A 15,083-nucleotide genomic window follows, 5' to 3' on the forward strand; every position below is an offset into this window, starting at 1 on the left:
TCCTCACGAAATCCGTGCTAATGAACCGGCTATTGAGGAAATTGCCAAGGAAAATCCACCTAATGACTCTGCTACAACTGGTGAAACTGCTCCTGCTGATGCTTCTAAGCCAGCTGATGACTCTCCTCCGGCTGAAGAAACTGCTTCAGCTGAGGAAACTGCCAGGACGGATGTTTCTCCGCCTCTTGAAGAGAAAACGTCTTCACCAAAATCTTCAAAGGTGAAGAAAATGACTCCGTATGCATCAGACGTGAAGAAGCCCAGAGCTGCTGAAAAAGAAGCCAAGAAGAGAAAAGCTTCCTCAGCAGAAGAATTAGCTGAGGCCAAGCGCCTCAAATCTCTTGATGAAAATGCACCTCTAGATCCTGTGCCTCTCAACGTTCCTCCATCTTATGAGATGACTCCCTTCAAAAGCAAAGACAAGGAGCACTTGGCTGATGAGGAAATGAAGAATGCTGAGTCTGAGGAACCGACTGGTGAGGAAATTCGGATTGATGACAGTCCTCAGACCTTCATTCCTCCTGAAGAAACTGCTCAAGGATCAGCTGCACCAGCTGATGAATCTGGATCCTCCACCAAGCAAACCTCTCAAGCTGAGGAAAAACAAAGCGAAAACCCTCAGCCAGAAGAAAATCAAAATCCTGAGCAAAATCCTCAACCTGAGGCTCAGGGTGAAGCTATTCCTCCTCCTGAGCAAAATCCTCAACCAGAGGATCCCATTGATGACATTCCTCAACCAGAGCAAGCTCCTCAGTCTGAAGAACAAGCTGATGAAATTCCTCATCCTAAGGAACATGCTGAGGAAAATGCCCCTGCACCAAATCCAGAGAATGCTCTTGTCGTCATCAATCCAGAAACTGCGATGATTGTCTCTCCTCAAGGGAAGAAGCAAAATCTTCAGCCAATGCAGCGTCAACCGTTCTCCAAGCGGCCAAAGTTTCAAAAGGAATCCTTCTTTGAAGAACGTATGTATTTCATCGTAGAAAATCCCTATGACAAGCCTCGCATCAGGCATCTGAAGTTTTGGACCAAGACACAGCTCAACTACTATGCATCTGTGCTATGTGGAAGAAACAAGAGTTTCCAGCACATGCATATTCCTCATGTTGAGCTTGAAGAAATTCCGTGCTTTGCTCCAGTCCTCAATGTTCTTCATGAAGCAGGAGTGCTCCCCATGTGCTCAGATATCTGCGATTGGAATAGCGACAATGTTCTTAAATCCTATGCAACTCTGCACATCTCCGGAGATCCAACAGACATCAACACTTGGGTGCTGGATTGGATGACACAACACACACACTTCAAGGCTCCTGCCGATGAGCTGCTGCGAGAACTTCCTGTGTCAATTCCCTTAGAGCAGGCAGTAAAGTTGTATGATGAACGGGAGCTACCAATGAAGCTGATGGAAGTCATCATGAAGCCTTTGGCCAAGGGTCGGGCGGCGGCGCGCCTGATGGGCTCGAGAGGGTCCGATCCAGGCTCGGGCGGGCCTGGAGCAAGGAGAGAGAGGCTGCTGAGGCTGTTCGGGTTTGGGCACGGGAAACGAGGAGAGATTAGGGTTAGCTGCCTATTTATAAACACACGAGCTAGGGTTATCCGAATCCGGCTTCGTGTTCGACCACGGGATAGCGATCGGACGGCCACACACACGGGAATGGCTAGGTGGGGCTACGTAGAGTGGCTAGCCAGAGACGAGAGGGAAAACGGGCACCCAGCAATGTGATTTACAAACACCGAAAAATGTGTGACGAATAACCAAAGACGGTGCCGCTACGGTCGACCGTTCGGGTACCAGACGGACTCCGATTGGGAGAAAAATTGGCAGGAGGCCTACCTATATCTAAATAAGACCGCACGCCAAGTTTCGACCCAATTAGAGGAAGTTTTATACACACTTTGAAAACAAGGTTTTGACGATGCCATAGGCGCGTGTGAGCGTGGTCAGGCTCAAAACGGGCAACAACTAGAACCGACAACTAATAACGGATGCAGGTTTTGAAAACTGGCGGCAACGGGATGCCGATGCTATGCAGATGATGCAATGATGAATGCGACAAAAAAACAAACCACACGACGAGAACGAAATAAAAGGGGAATCTTCTGGAGCGTCGGTGTCGGGCTATCACAAGCAGGGTCCGACTACGGATGAAAATAAACGATAAAATAACGACGTCCATCCTTACTATCCCAGGATGTCGGCCTAGAACCCATCCTAGATCGATGAAGAAGAATATGAAGAAACTACAAAAGCACAAACATCGCGCTCAAATCAAAGTAACTCTTTACTTGGACCTGCAACTGTTATTGTATTAATCTATGAGCCACAGGGACTCATCAATCTCTTTTCCAAAGATATCAAGACTAGCAAAGCATAATGGCAGAGGTATGGTTAAGTGTTGAGGCTCCAACATGTGAATAAACATTTATTTTAGGTGGCTAACTTGCGAGTACAAGAATAAAAGAGGGGGGATGATCTACGCATAGTGGACGCAAATTAATGATGATCAAATGAATGATCCTGAACACCAACTAAACTGATCTGCAAGGAAAGAACATGAATGAAGACACAACGCTCCGGTTAAATAAATAAGCAAGGAGGAGAACATGATCTTGACAAAACAAGATAATGTGTAAGGAGAGCACCATCATAAAGACTCAGGAACAAAAGAATAGAAACTAGATCATTGGAAAGAAAGAACGGAGAATAAAATGACAAATTCAACCACAATTGAACTAGAAGACTACCCTTAGAAAGAATAATTGAACGAAGTTGATGGAAAACCTATAATGAAAGAACAAGTTTTTTGTGGACATATGAAAACTACCCCAAAACAATGAGGTGGCTACAAGCCACTAACAGAAATAATTATTGTTTGGATGCAACAAGAAAGGCAAAACTTCTTACACGAAGAGGATATATTAAAAGTTGGATTAATGGCAACACCATAATAGCAACAATCTGTAAACAAAGCTTTAGGTGATGCCTAACCAAACATAGCTCCTGAAGAAGTAATGGGATGAAAACGTCCCACGATAGAAGAATTGGTGGGTTTAATTATCTCATTCTTGAAACAAATTCTCTTATAGACTCCTCCACTAACAAGAATGCCATAACACCACCTCAAAGGATAAAGGAGGGAGAATTGCACTTGGAAATGCAAGATAAGGATACTTGAGGTATCCAACAAGAATCTTGAACAACACCTTGAGAAAGAATTGTAACCTTGATGAATCACCATGAAGAACCACTTGGAGAACACCGGGAAAAAGGATGATGTAAAGAGTTGAATGTTGAAAAGAATAAGATTGAAGCCTAGCAATGATTTAGATGAAGCTTCGTGAAGAGATAATAGGGAAAAACTTGGAACGCTGGGAAGAAAAGATGAATCACTTGAGATAAAGAATAGATATCATGAACCACTCAGGGAGAAGAATTGAAATTACCTTGATGAGCAAGAATAAGAATTATGTTATACTTATGCTTCATCAAGTTAAATTGATGACAAGCAACAGATTTAGCATAGCACTTATTCTTCTTGAAAAAGATTGAAGAGAGAGATATGGAGCACAAACTGTAGAAGTCTTGAAAGAACCACCGATAAAAATTTGGATGGAAGGAGGATACCAATAATGAATGGAGATACATCCGAATGAATACAACTTGATTCACCTGATAGAAAACTTGAACAAGCACCGGAATAATTGAGAGACGAACGAACAGACAACAATTGAGAAGAATTTGAGAATAAAGAAATCTTCTGAAATGATGGCCTTCAGAGGTTCTGGAAATGAACACAACACTGAAATGCACTGAATAGATATGGAAGGAATCTCTCATGATTGACAACAATTGACAAGATAGCATGTGCTGAGATGACAGTCTGCAAAAGAATAAACCAAGATTTAAGAGGAAGCACTTCTTCCATCTTCAATGCAGAGAATGATGGCAAGAAGCTCCATCACGAATCACTGAGACACTTCGGAATAATGAATAAGGAAAGGTCGGGCCAATGAAGGAAATTAATTCGAGTAGATCTTGGAGAAGGGATATGACTAATGGAATTCATACTTATGTCACACTTGGAAAGATTAAGAGATATCCGGAAAGATTAAAAGAGCCAGGTAATATCCTGGGAAATCCTGTGGGTTATGGGCCCACTCAAAAGAATCCACCATTGAAAAGATTGAATAAAAAGAGAGATTGCCCCGTTATAAATGAAGAACTTGATGAGGCTGGGAACCTCGAAATAATTGAAAGGATTGAGAACAAGACACTCTGAGATATCTTGAACACTCCTAATAGAATGGAGAGAGATGAAAAAACAAGAAAGACTTGAATAAGAATTTCCAACATGGGAAAGAATTTAAAGGATGAAAATGATATGATGAACATGGATAGCTTGAATTGAATTCATTGGAAAAGACAATAAGAATGACAAATGATGAACTTAGAACTCCTGATAATCTTCACAATAAATCACCGGATAAGAGAGAAAAGAAAAAAAAGCGGAAGAAATAATGAAATGAAATACAGTTGGATGATAATTAAATCATCAAGAAAAAGGGGTGGGAGGGCGGGAAAACAAAGACAACTTGGGGCAAATGAGATGAACTCAGAGAACATATGAGAGATTGATCTTGCAAGCGTGAAAAGGAGCTTCGACACAAGCTACAAGAACATCAGCGTTTGGCTGCAAGCTCTTGGGAAAGTAATGGGGAGAGGAAAGGGAAAGATGGTGGTCATCGCCCATATGATAATAGAGCAGATTTTGCGAGAGGAGAGGAGGGCTGATATGATACAAGACATGGGGGAAGGAATGGACGAAAGAGAGGTACCTTCATCAGGAAACCAAGACAAGAATATAGGGTTGTCCAGCATGAAAAGATACAACCGATGTTAGAAGGTGAAGGTCGCAAGAAGGGGCCATGGCAGTTTTCGGTGGCGAAAGGAGATGCAGACAGGCAGATATCTAATGATGCGTTCATTCGGGGTATGAGGCAGAAAACGTCTACAATGTTTGAGTGCATTTCTGAAAACAATGAAATATCGGTTGTCCCCGATGGGCGGGGCCGCCGGTCACCATGAATCTTTTGTCCTAGAACTGTTGAGGGATGGGGTTGGACTTGACAGTTGGCGAATTAAGAGACCTGATTCGGTCTTACAACCCATCGGTGGTTTTTTTAGAAACAAAAAAGAATATGCAAGCAACGAAGAGACTCAAGTGGAGTTTGGGTTTCGGAAGTGGTGTGGCGGTGGATTGTCAGGGGTTGAGTGCTGGTTTAGATTTATGGTGGAGAGAAAATGAGAAGGTAAATGTGAGGCCATAGTGCCATTATTTCATTGATGCAGAGGTGTTGTGGGAAGACAAAACCTATAGATTCACTGGTTTCTATGGGGAGCGCAAGACAGAATTCCGAAAGAAATCGTGGGACGTGATTAAGTTCTTGACGGCAGAAGACAACCTACCTTGGAATGTGCGGGTGACTACAATGAGGCCTGCTCAGATGGAAGATTTCCGGGACTGCTTAGCGGATTGTGGTTTATCGGACTTGGATTTTTCAAGTTACCTGTACACTTGGAATTATAAGAGTGATGGTGCCGATAACATTCAGGTTCGTCTAGATCAAGCTACATGCATGTATAGTTTTTTGGAGTTATTCGGGAGACACATGTGGAACATCTAGTCACGGAGGAGTCTGATCATCAGGCCACACTTATCCAGTTGTTGGAGACAACTCCACGTACGGATGGTCAGAAGGTGAGACCTTTCCAATTTGAGAAAGCATGCTTGAGACACAAACAATATGAGGCAATGGTACATGAGGCATGGGAAGAAGCGGCTACGGGGGAGAGTACTTTGATGGTTGTATGGGAACGACTCATTCATTTGAAGGGAAACATCCAGAGGATCAATTAGGCGCTAGATCGCTAAGCTTAAAACCCAACTAGTAAATGATCATACAAGAGTTTTTGTGATCTAACGCTCACTTGAGGTCCGTGACATAGAGCAACAACTGGAGGAAATATATGTGAGGGAAGAGGTACTATATAGGCAAAGATCGCGGGTGCAGTAGCTACACGAAGGTGAGCAAAATAGCAAGTACTTTAAGAATCAGGCTTCACATCGCAAGAGAAAAAATACTATCAGGTCTTTGCACAGAGAGGATGGGACGAAGTGCTCAGTCGAGGAGGATATGAGACAGATGACAGCAAGTTTTTATGAGCGATTATTCACGACCGAAGGGTTAGTGGACGCAACCTGATTGTTGGAGAATATTGATCACCTGGTTTCTGATGATATGAATGGTAAGCTGATTGCTCCCATTTCTGATAAGGAGATTGAGTGTGCTCTATTCCAAATGGGGCCTTCGAAGGCACCGGGGCCGGACGGACTTCCGACACTTTTTTACCAAAGACACTAGTCGATAGTTAAGGGTGATGTGTGTAGGGCGGTCCCTGACTTTCTTAATGGTGTGGTGACGCCAACTGCTTTCAATTCAACGATCATAGTTATGATTCCCAAGGTGTATTTGACGGAGCTACTATCCCAGTTTAGGCTCATAAGCCTTTGTAATATCTTGTACAAAGATAGCATCTAAGGTTAGTGAACCGTCTAAATGGCATCCTTCTATCCTGATATCGGAAGAGCAAAGTGCCTTTGTCCCAGGAAGATTGATTACCGATAATGTGTTAGTAGCTTATGGGTGTGTTCATGATATAAGGAACAGGAAGGGAAGAAGTGCTTATGTGTGGTGAAGCTAGATATGATAAAGGCCTATGACAGGATAGAGTGCATTTTTCTAGAAAGGATGATGACACGACTTGGTTTTTCTCCTCAGCGGGTCTCCATGATTATGCGATGTGTCACATCTGCAAACTTCTTGGTTAAGTTCAATGGGGGTCGCTCACAGAGTTTTTTCTCTATCGTGGCCTTAGACAAGGTGACCCCTTGTCACCATACCGTAACAGCCCGAGACCGACGCTCCATAAGATTCCCCTTTTATACGTTACCGTTGTGTGATTTATTTGTTCGTCGCATCATGCACATGATCTGCATTGCACCAGCACTCCGTTGTCACCAGTTTTTCAAAACCTTCATCTGTTATTAGTTGCCGGTTCTCTCCGTTAGCATCGTTAAAACCATGTTTTAAAAGTGTGAATAAAATATTCTCCGATTGGGTTGAAAGTTGGCGTGCGGTCTTATTTTAATGTAGGTAGGCCGCCTGCCAATTTTCGTCGCAATCGGAGAACATTTGATACCCATACCATTTTTTATATAGCGGCACTCTAGCCGGTTTAATTGTGGGAGTGTATTAAAAACTATATCATGGGCTACACCATTTCCCTCTCATCCCTTCATAGCCCAACTATACAACCCACTAGACCCATCTAGCCACTTCCTCCGTTCGTGGCGTCGGATCGCGATTGGATGGACGAGGTCCATGCCACCATAGAAAAAACCCTATATAACAACCACCCCATGTAGAGAGCTCTCTCACTTCACTAGTGTTTGCGCCTAGCCAAATTTGCAGCCACTCCCCTAAAAAATCCCACCTGCTAGCTCTAGATCCTATCTCTCTCAAAATCCATCTCTTGAGAGATCTGGACCATTGATCTCCATCCAAAGGCCCAGAATCGCCCAAATCCCCACTTACCGGACATGTCGGCGGTGAAATCAGACACGTCCGTGTGACCATAGTATATTGTAGCCATGCCCGCAGCTATGGGGAGACCGAGCTCCCCAAGTCGCTCGTGTCTGCTAGTTGTCGGTCCGCCGCCGGTCGGCCACCGGAGGCTCGCCGGACCACCGCAGCCCGAGGCATGAGCTCCCCCGCTCCTCTCCCTCCTCCTCTCTCTTCTGCTCTCCCCCTCAGCGGATCTCTCTCTCCCTCCCGCGGGTACGCAAATCCGTCGTGTCTTGAGAACGAGATACGCAGCTCCTATCGGGATCGTCGACACGCCGGGCGGCCTCGCTGGACTTATTTTACCTTTCTCGAGTGTCTTATGCGAGGGATTCCGAGGATACTTCGGGCTATCTCGAGGTTGAGGTTTTCTGATAGGAACCCGAGGCATCACGGGTTCTGCCTGGTCGAGGTTATTCCATTGAAGCGTGTGGTAGTTTATGATGGACTAGTTGGAGCACCCCTGCAGTGTTAAATCTTTCGGAAAGTCGTGCCCGCAGTTATGTGGCAAACTTGGAAACTTTTTTTAACATCTGATTCTAGATAACTTGAAGTTAACTTAATTAAAACTTGCCAACTGAGTGCATAACCGTGACTTTCTCTTCTTCTGAGTTCTGAATCCAGAAAAGGACACGGTGGGGTTATGTCTGACGTAGATAGGTGTTCAGGATCATTCATTTGATCATCAATAGTTCACGTTCGCTATGCGTAGATCATCCCCCTCTTTTATTCTTGTACTCGTAAGTTAGCCACCTCAAATAAATGTTTAGTCGCTTGTTGGGGCCTCACCACTTAACCACACCTCACCCATTAATCTTTGCTAGTCTTGATACCTTCGGAAATGAGATTGTTGACTCCCCTGTGGCTCACAGATTACTACAACAATAGTTGCAGTTATAGGTAAAGAGTTACGTTGACGTGAGCGCGCTGATTGTGCTATTTGGAGTTTCTTCTTCTTCTTCTTCATCGATCTATGATGGGTTCCAGGCCGGGAGCATGAGATAGAAAGGATGGACGTTGTTTTTTTATTGTTTGTTTTTGTGTGTAGTCGGATCCTACTCTTCTTCATGATGACTGTATATTGTTGTATTGATGTGAACTTGATATAGCTTGTGGCGAGTGTAAGCCAATTCCATATACTCATCTCTTGCAAAACAACTAGATGCGCTTCTATCCTGTTAAGGCCCTCGTGCCAAATAAGGATAGGATCACATCTTGGGCGTGACAAGTTGGTATCAGAGCAGTACCGACCTAGGAGCCCCCTTGATTTATTGAACTTCGCCGAGTCGAGTCTAGTGAACATCTTCTCTTAGTCTAGTTATATATCAGAGATTAGGATACTTTTTCTCTTCTTTTATGCTCACGTGAGGAATATTGACGTAATAATTCTAATTCTACTCCTCTTCTCACTGAAAAAAAATTAGGATCACGCGGATATTTTTGGAATCTATATGATGTCGATGTGACAGGGTTGTGTCTTGGTGCGTCCTGGCTGACTTGATTTCTTCTGAGGAGTTGATCTCTAGGGGATATTTGAGCACATCGCTATCATTCAGATTTCTTAGTATCTCCGGACGGAGGATGTTCGAAATTACTTCAATACTAGTAGTGGCAAGATCAGTCTGGCATCCCCAGTACTTGTGGAAAGAGTTCGGATGAACTACCATACTTAGTATCGTTGTGTTTTCGAGGGTCTGAGATAGACGACTTTCTGAGATCTCTAGTTATGTGTTGACGGATGTGCTACATTGGAAAGGGTAGTGTTATTGCTAGGAGTTGAGTGAAATTTTCTCCTTGTATCCGTGGACCCGATTGCATGACCACAAATTTCGGGAGTTCTTAGGTGGAAATTCAAGTAGTTACCTATATGACAATCTTCGACCAGATGCATGATGTGAGGTTGGTGTTCGAAATCTAGTGGAATACCACGAAAATATCGGACGAAATCTCTGTCGTGAATTTATTCTGGCTTGTTCCGTAAGCCTCATCCTTTTTTTTGTTGGAGTATGGTTATTCGAGTTGCTTCGATGTCAAGTGGTGATTTCATATCTTTTCCAAGAGATGTTCTCAAATTTTGGGGGATGTTGATTCTTTTGCTCAAGCAAGTTGTCTTATCAATTCTTTCAACCGGTGTGCTTCTCTTCAAGTCAATTCTATCCTCTCCCATTTTGCAAGATCAATCTCTCATTTCTTTCCGGAGTTTTCTCATCAGTTCGAAGTGGTCTTGCTTTTTCCCGCCCTCCCGCCCTTTTTCTTCAGTGATTCAATTATCATCCAAGGGCATTTCATTTCATTCTTTCTTCCCGTATCTTCTCATCTGTCTTGTATCCGATGATTCTTTGTGAATATTCTCAGGAGTTCGAGTTCATCATTTCTTCATGTTGTTTTCTTACCTGGTGGATTCAATTCAATATCTCCGTGTTCATCATATCCTTCTCATTTGTCCAATGTTTTTTGCCTGTGTTGGAAATTCTCTCCAAGTCTTTCTTGGTTATTCATCCATCTCTTTCTATCCGGAGTGTTGAAGACTCCTCGGAAGTTTCTTGTTCTAAATCCTTTCAATTATTTCAATGGTCTAATCTCATCAAATTTCAATATACCGGTGCAATATTTCTCACTTCCTAAGAAATTGTTTCAACGGTGGTCTCCTTTGAGTGGGCCCATATGTAATGCCCCAAGAGTGTATCTTTCCCTATTTGGAACCTTCTCAATGTGGGTCCGACTTGTCATTGATATGAGAGCTCAATGCATATGATTTCATGTGATGTCACATTGTTTGTTTTTTTTGCATGCATGCATCACTATCTTTCCATGTTTTGTGTTTGTGCCTTGTGATCATATGTGATGGTGTGATTCATGTGATGATATGTAGTGATGTGGAGTGGAGTATGTGTTAGTAGATAGCTTGTGCTTTGCTCTATGTTTTATAAAACTTCCCCCCTCTCTTTTATCTCAAGCCCAATTTCTACTTGATCCTTCCCTGTTTTAAAATATCCATGGTTTAGTATATTATGTGGTGGATGTGAAGATGTGATTTTGTTGTTTTGAAATTATGTTGTAAGGGTGCAAATATTCACAAAACAGCTCAACTTAAATACTGTCTTGTAAATAATTACATGCTCCTAAAATTCTTTTCCCTATTTTTATAAAATATGTCATACTTTCTTATGACCAGGGGTATTTTTACTTTTATTTTTGGTGCCATAGGTTTTTCTGGGAGTTATTTGTTTTCTGGTGTTGGTTTAAATAGAAAAATAACCCAGGAATTCTTTTCCTTTATCTTTCGCCTGCCTTGGGCCACTTTCCCCTCCTGTGGCCCAACTCCTCGCTGCCTCCCGAGCTAGAGCCCAAGCGCCACGACCGCCTTCTTCCTCATGCCGTCCCCCTAGTGTGCACACTTTCCGTCAGCAATAGAGAGAGAGCGAGCACACCGTGAGGGCTCACGGACGTTGAGGCCCTCTTATAGCCTTGGCGTGCGTGCCTCCTTTCCCTAGGGTTCCTCCCTTTCCCCATCTAGCGCCGCCACCATATCCCTCCATCTTCTTCCACCCCTGGTAAGTCCCTGTAGTGCAGGTAGCAGAGAGAGAGAGAGGTAGTAGCCGCCGCCATCCTCCGCGCGTTCGTCGTCTCCGGTGCCGGCCACATGTCCGGGGGATCGGGAGAGGTGCTCGCGCTCCATTCCCGTCCTTGGTGATGCCGGGGAGCGACCACACCGCCGTGTTGCACCACGTCAACGGTGCGTTCCCGGCGGTCTTCATCCCCTACTTAAGTTCGGCAGCAGGGCTTCTGCAGATCTCCTTTGATTCCTTTTCGGGCTTCTTCCTCCTCGATCGGAGCCCCCTTCTCCTTTCCCTAGGTGAGCTAGCTCTCCTCCTCCCTTCCGCCTCGTTGGATCGGCCTAGGGCTTGTCACCGTGCCTCTGTCCCGAGAGGAGTTCGGCATGTGTGCATGAGATGGTGTGTGTGGTGTGCTCGGTAGATGCAGTAGGAGAGCAGAGGTTTTCCTCACAGTAGTAGTGTAGTTATTCCACGCGGCGCGCACTAGCGGTAGAGGCCTCGCTCTGGTGGTAGTCTCTGTCGCCGGCATCTCTGTGTTCAGAGCAGACAATCTTGTTGCTCGTGGTAGATTACCTAGTAGTAACCCTCTGTTCAGTCAAGTCCCCGAGGCGTAGCGTAGTAGTGAAGTGCGTTGATGTGGAACAGTCGACCGTGGGTACGATTCCCGCGCGTGCCACCCCCTTTTTGCAATTATTCGGCAAAGTAGCATAACAGCAGTAGAGGCAGTTTACCCTGCTTGGCTTTCCTTCTTTGTCGAGCAAGAGGCATACAGTAGAGTGGTGCTAGCAGTAGTTGGATCTGTGGTTCATCCAGGGGGTCCTGGGTTCGAAACCCCCCAATCCTTTTTATTTTCTTTTGCTTTTACTTGTTTTTTTATTTTGTTTGCTAGGTGTGTTGCTATGGTGTGATCTACACCATGTGGGAATTTTATTGTCCTCACAAACAACATGTTGTGGCTATTCTTTTGCTAGCAAGTAAAGAGTATATGTGTAGGTATATTCTTGGTAGAAATGCATGTTTAGATTTATTTGCATATATGTATGTGTAGAATCATGTATGTGTGTGTGCACCTTTTGGGTGTATGGCACTAAGGTGGTGCATCCATGTTGTGCAAGTGAGATGCATGTGTGTGTGTTTTCCCATGTGCATGTTGATGGACTTGTGTCCTATCTTGTGCAAGTATGTGATGTATGTGAATGTGTGTGTGTGCTTACGTGTGTGTGTCTCACACATGTCATGGCATGATGTGCCATAATAAGCACATGTGCTTGTATGTGTAGGGTAGAGAGGCAAGATGATGTGTGTGTAATTAGTGGAGTATTCTTTTAGCATGTAGGTGATTGTGATGCTTGTGCTTGGTCTATGTGTGTGGGAATGGTGATGTGCTATGGCACACATGCATGAGGTCTAAACCCTCATGTCACCATTGGGCTTGTGAGAGTGTGCAAGTGCTTGTGTAGGTGGTGTGCTAGTGAATAGCACATGTGATGATGCATTATTCACCATATGTGATTCCATGCTTATCTTCTTCTTAGTCTTGTGCCCATTTATTCTATGCAAGTACATAGGTATTATATATGTTTTGGGTTAGAATCATCCCAGGAATCCATTGGTAAAGTCAGTTTTTGCCTTTGGAACACTTTCTGGGAATGTCATATTTCAGATTTATTCAATGTTTGGAGCTTGGTTCCATGAGATGTGTTGAGCCCAAGAGGTTGATTCCTGGTTGTGGCATTAGAGGGTGACCCCCTATACCACATGTTGGTTTTGTTTCATGTTCAGGAATTCATATGTGCAAGTTGTGCCTAGTCAAAGTAGGCATGTGTCTGAAATTCCAGTTTGGTGAAAATCTGAGAATCTGCTTATATTTTCTTCTCATGTTGTTGTGCTTGTAGAGGTCCATGTGTTGGGATTCAGCCTTAGCTATCAACTGGAAAGTTGCAGCTTTTGTGTTTTTCTAACTCTCTATAAATTTTCATTCCATTTTGAGTCCTGTAGATATTGTTTTGGGTGCTGTCAAAATGCTTCAGAGCATAAACAGCTAGTGAGAATCTGGAATTTTCACTAAGTCCGTGAAAACTGGTATTTTTGGCCAAGTTAGCAGCTCTGTAACTTTATGTGTGTAAATCCTTTGCAATATCTTTTTGCTTGTGCTTGTAGTACCCTTGGATATCTTCTCCCACATATCCTATTTGGCATATTTGGGTGGTGCAGGTGCTTTGGATGTAGCCCTCAAACTGCTATGATGCTGTTTATGGCAGATTGTGTAGTTTTGATGTTTTGATGCTTGTGAGTGCACAAATGAAGTTGTGGTGATATTTATTTGCACCACCCCATCCATTCTTGTTTTTTTTATGTCTTGGGAAGCTGGGAATACCATAGTAAGCCATTGGAGTGTGTTGTGATGGATTCGACACGTAGGACTTCATTTCTTGTTTCGTTGTTTCCCGTTGATCCGTAGCTCCGATCGTTACGTTCTTTATATGCTTTTGCATCGTTTTTGTGTGACGCATGTGCTCATGTCATTATCATGCATGTAAAGATACCTTACGGTGCATTTATGTCCAGGAACTTTTATTTTCTTCTCATGCATGTGCAAGTGAGTAGAATAGAGAGGCATGTTCATTTTCATCTCATGCATCGTGCGTTTGATGCATCTTGTGGTGTTGTTGTTCATTGGATGCTAATTTTATGTTGGGTAGCACCAGGATCGGAGAACGAGTACGTGGATTAGGGAGTACGGGCAGGACGAACAAGAGCAGTTCCATGCTGAGGACAGCACAGGCAAGATGATATGACCTTGATTCCATCTCTACACTTGTTATGCTAGATTACGTTTCCTTCGTCGTATGCTCGCTGCCTACCATTGAAAAATCGACTCCTGAATTTTCCATGAAACCCAAACACTTATGCCTTCCTAGAAAATCTTGAATGGCTAAGTAGGCTTTGCTCGGCTACTAATGTTAGCGTTGCTAGTTGCGGGTGCTTTGTCTCATGTGATAACATGAGCTAGATATCATTATGTTAAAACTGATATTTAATTAATGCACCTATATACTTGGTAAATAACGGAAGGCCTAGCCTTTTGCTGGGTGTTTTGTTCCGTTATTGCCGCCATATTTACCAGCTACCGGTGTTTGATTCCATAACTGATCGCTCCTAACACGCTCGGGGTTTTTATGGGAACCCCCTTGATAAATCGCGTAGCGTTAAGACTTGTCCGGCAGGACCCAACATAAGTGTTAATTTTCTAATCACATAATAATCTGCATAGGGAATGATCACCCCGAGGTAATTTAATCAACAACCCGGGCCAGTGCTCCTCATGAGTGTTGGTCCAACCTGGTCTGCCTGCAGGGCCACCACAAGGAAACTTGAGGTTTGGTTCTCGTAGCTAGTTCCATCCGTCGTGTCCTGAGAGTGAGATACCCAGCTCTTATCAGGGTTGTCGACACGACGGGAGGTCCTTCTAGTCTTGTCTTACCTTAGCGATATATCTTGCATATAGGAATCCTTGTGAAGCTTTGGTTCTCCCCAGAGTTGAGGTTTTCCTCTAAGGAATCTGACGAGATCACGAGATTCATGATAGAGGATTACTTTGCGGCCCGTGACCGTTTGTGATGGACTAGTTGGAGCCCCCCTGCAGGGTTCAATCTTTCGGAAAGTCGTTCCCGCGGTTATGTGGCAACTTGGAATATTTGTTAACATCCACTTATAGATAACTTGAACATAAGCTAATAAAATTGACAATTGTGTGTGTAACCGTGACTGTTCCCTTTGAAGACCTCTCTTCGATTGGGAACACGGTGGGGTTATGATTGACGTAAGTAGGTGTTCAGGATC

The sequence above is a fragment of the Hordeum vulgare genome, chromosome 4H (assembly GCF_904849725.1).
Source record: "Hordeum vulgare subsp. vulgare chromosome 4H, MorexV3_pseudomolecules_assembly, whole genome shotgun sequence".
Classification (NCBI taxonomy): Eukaryota; Viridiplantae; Streptophyta; class Magnoliopsida; order Poales; family Poaceae; genus Hordeum; species Hordeum vulgare.